Source organism: Ptychodera flava, chromosome 11 (assembly GCF_041260155.1).
Source record: "Ptychodera flava strain L36383 chromosome 11, AS_Pfla_20210202, whole genome shotgun sequence".
In the NCBI taxonomy this organism is placed as follows: Eukaryota; Metazoa; Hemichordata; class Enteropneusta; family Ptychoderidae; genus Ptychodera; species Ptychodera flava.
The window spans coordinates 40,130,809-40,135,106 of record NC_091938.1 but is presented as its reverse complement, the minus strand read 5'-3'; the positions used below and the strand labels follow the sequence as shown (position 1 = coordinate 40,135,106).

General features: G+C 40.8%; 1 long non-coding RNA gene across 1 annotated transcript; it reads right to left on the bottom strand.

The window, feature by feature from the left end:
- Positions 1 to 229: 229 nt before the first annotated feature.
- Positions 230 to 3,887, bottom strand: LOC139144264 (uncharacterized). Its single transcript, XR_011554796.1, has 2 exons — positions 3,804 to 3,887; positions 230 to 1,640 (listed from the first exon to the last, which is right to left on the bottom strand). It is a non-coding gene; the product is annotated as an uncharacterized lncRNA (long non-coding RNA).
- Positions 3,888 to 4,298: the final 411 nt, after the last annotated feature.

Here is a 4,298-nt window from a genome sequence, read left to right as displayed (position 1 = left end):
GCAACGTAGGTACTGGAGGTCGTCTTTGGGAATATCATCTTCTATAGCAACGGGACAAGCAGATCCTACATACAGAAAGCGATGTCAACAAAAATAGCGTCAATGACACTGTAGCTCCCATCCTGGACTATTTAGTGTTTGTTCTCTGGTCAGATATTTGAACACGTGTGAAAGGGATAAAGTGCATGAAGTGAAAATACTTAAATGTAATGTACTGGAGACAGTGAAATATGTTTAATGTATTTATTCAGAATATAAAATGGAAAAAATACAGAATTAGAAATATCGAATACTGTGATACAACCATTAACTCAACAAGTCATTGACAATGACATAGTCCCCACTTGTAATAGGAGTATTAGTCTTGATGGGGCAGGGAAATGTGGTCATTAAGAAGTATCACTGGAGTGTATATGTTGAGATCTATGGGCACATAGGTCTATGTCGTTGTTCCGAATTTGAAACACAGAGGCATGTCTAAGTTATGGTTCTAAATCGGGAAAAAGATCAGACCTCTAGCGTATTGGCCAGCCAAGAAATACATATGCGCATAATAATGAGGTACAAGATGTGACATCTTAAGGTCTAATATCCTATCAAAATTGAAGCGTATAGAACTTGTGGTTACTGAGTTGTGCATATATATATGTATAATCAAGGTCAAAGGTCACCGAGGTCACATGACATTTTGTCAAAAAAATTGTATTGCTAAGTTATCCCTATATACCAAAAATCAGACCTCTAGCTCTATTGGCTCGCTCAAAATTAGATATGCACATAATTAATGGGGTACAATATGTGGCGTCATAAGGTGTCCCATCATACCATATATGAAAGGTTTAGCCACTTGTGGTTACTGAGTTATGGACAAATATGTATATTTGACGTCAAAGGTCACCAAGGTCAGGTGACATTTTGTCAAAGTGTCTGAGATATCTGCGTGATTGGATGGGTGAACGGATGGACTCACGGACGGATATGTCCCAATCTATAAGCCCCCTGGACTTTATCTGTGGGGACTAAAAACTGTGTCACTGCATCCTTTTTGCAATATGAATACGATGAGAAACTAAATTTTTATTTTTCTTGGCCTTATACATGGGAGTCTATGGAGAGCTGCCTTATACATGGGAGTCTATGGAGGTGTAAACTAAAAAGTCCTCTAACACGGCCAAATTTGATCACATTGTGAAACAAATTGACGTGCATCTGTATGAGGTAGGGTACTATCCTTGTACCAAGTTTGAACAAAATCGCTCCAGGCGTCTCTGAGATATCTGTGTGAATGGACGGACGGACACACGCACGGACGGACGGACGCACGGACATGACCAAACCTATAAGTCCCCCCGGACGGTGTCCTTGGGGACTAATAATCATATGACAGGAAAATAAAAATTACAACAAATAGTTGGCATTCGTGTGTTGTGCATTAAGTAAATGGCATCATGCTTGTTTCTGGTATGATCATGGTGTGTATGTGCGGGGAAATACTGTTTTTTTTTACTTTTCTGTTGGTCGCCAATTTTTGAGTACGTCACCAGTTTATTATTCAGCCTGTTAAAACGTGTAGGCATGGTCCAAATCAGCAAGCAGTGATAACTCTGATCTTTCCACATCATTTCCAAGAACTCTGTTATCTGGAGAGATTAAAATTGAAAAATTTATTACCAGTAAGCAAATCAATCCAGTCATCATTATCAGAAGATAAAATGTATGCAAATTAAATATAATCTCTTTTTGGTATTTATATACACACCAAATATGAGCTAAAAACTGACTCAAAGCAGGTCTGTTCATTATAAGCACATATGTAAAATTATGACTACGGTAAGTATTGAAATGGAGACATAACAAAATACATAAATGAGTACACTATAGGTGTAACCGTAAAGACTCAAATTGTGTGCTGAACACACATGAGGCTGAGATTGGGGATTTGGCTCAGCGGTTTTATCTATGGCTTCTGCGCTAGGTGACTGGTGCTATACGTTGTGAGTTCAAATCCGACTGAAACAACAATATATTACAAAAGTGTATGGACACAAATTCCATGAGCACAATCATATTGTATTCAGTTTAGATGACAGCTTGAATTTACAGCTAGACATCAGTTAAGACTGATGACACAGTCCTTGACGTAAAAGAACTTTGTCATTCAAAGTCACTGAAATGTACGTTGTACCAATGATGTGAAATGACCTAAGTTACAATGAAACAATGTCAAGGCATGTAGAGTACGAACTCAACACATGGAAACTAGACAATATGGCTGCCTCAAAGTGCTAAATTTGCTTTCCTGTGTGTGCATGATACAGCCTTGGGGCTGAGTGGGCCAGGGTCGGGTGTTGGAGTATATTTCTATTCTTTCAAGTATCATCATAAATTCCTGACAAACTGTGTTTAAAACCCTTTCCCCAAAATACCACGGACAGGTAAAAAAATCTAAGTTGGCAAAGAGCAGTCAGGGGGGGGGGTCACTTCTATTACTTGCCAATATGTATATGCGCCGCCCAATGGGGTGGGTATTTCAGCAATTTGGTCCAAAATAGGGGGGGGGGGGGGGGTCAATTCCCTGTAAACCATGGTCTAAAATGGGGTTGAAGTTTGAGTGCCACACAAGAACAAATTTCAACAGTCTGTTCCCATCTCGCTAGCAGGGTTCTGAGCTGCACTCAATAAGCATGGATATCTTTTCTGTGGCAGGGGAACCATTACAGAGACCCCCTGGCTGAAAGTAAATATGGACTTTGTTTTAAAACATTGTCACTGATTTGTCAGAACTCTACATATGGCAGATTTTTGCCCGACACCCAAACAAAGTGGCTCTACTGCTCCTAGTATTATTCAGGTCGACCATGGCCATATGAAGTAGTATTGCTTTACAGACAAACAGCGAGGTTTGTTGTGAATTGTAATTTTAAAAAAAAAAACACCACTCAGACTGTAACTGCAGATGACTGATAATTTGCAGAAGCTGGACCAAAATTTGGTGAGAGTGAAAGGCATTTTCTTTCACAAAATTTGTTGTATTTCCTCATGATTTTTCGGAATCATGGCTTGGCCAGCAACAAAATAGCTCTAAACGCAGTATAAGCTTACAGTGGTAGGCTTTGCCGGGGCAAATACTTGCTTTTTCCGTTTTAAAAATGTTGACGCTATGACTGTTGACCTGGGTCAAAGGTCAAAAAGGTCTAAAATGGGGTCCTAAAACAACGAGATTTTAGGTCTAAAATGGGCCCTGGGTTTTATACCTGCGGCCGCACACCCCTACCACTTCTCTGAACAAGTACTCCCCCCTCCCCCCGAGAGAGGTACAGCAGTTTTAGCTCTGCGTTATATAACGCCGGAAACACACAGCATCGTACGCAGGGCCATCATTCATTGTGCGATGTTTCTGTGTACTGTAAGTTCACAGTGTAATTTGATTTTGGACGAAGACAATCAGCACTCGCACACAGGCGTTCTGTTTACTGGATAGTTTGTATAAGTGTAGTTTATGCTACGTTCCGATGTTCTGTTCCGTAAAAGTCTACGGAACAGAACGTCGGAACCATGGTCGGAACGTAGCATAAAACAAACTACCCAGTAAATAGCTCTGCTGCATGGCCATGGCAGGGCTGTGTGTTAGCGGCGCGGCGTTATACGACCTCCCAACACATGTGGTGGGAGGCCGTATAACGCCGGTAACACACAGCCCTGCCATGCAGAGCTACCCAGTAAACAGAACGCCTGTATGCGAGTATGAAATATAACGTCGAGCAACAAGATTGAAATTAATGACTGTTTGAGCTGGTACTCACTCAGTAAACTGCTAGGCCATATGGACATCCGCATATCCGTACAGTGATCGGTGGGTCGCGGTCGCTGGTCTCGTGTCCGTGTGCAGCGCAATCGAATCTCCATGATGCTAATATGAGACACCCTAACCAGGTGAAAAAATGGACACGCAGTTGGGCTGGTTTGGCATGTAAAATGCATCGGAATTTTGAAAAAGTAATAAAAGTGAGCGCATATATCAAAAAGGACCAAAATAACAGATTAGTATTGGCAATGTTACAAAGTTTAACAACTTTATGCAAATATAGGAATGGAAAAATCCCTGGACTGCGTAAAATTTCAGTTCAATTACAACTACGGGGACCACTTTGAAGTCAGGGACCACTTAGAGGTCTTCACAGTCGTCACATTCCGAACTTTTGTTTGAGTATGGCTTGCTCACTGAAAACTATTAAATTACAAGTCGGGTATCATGGCCATAAAGCGTCAACTCAAATTAATTTTGCCATTTAATGTAT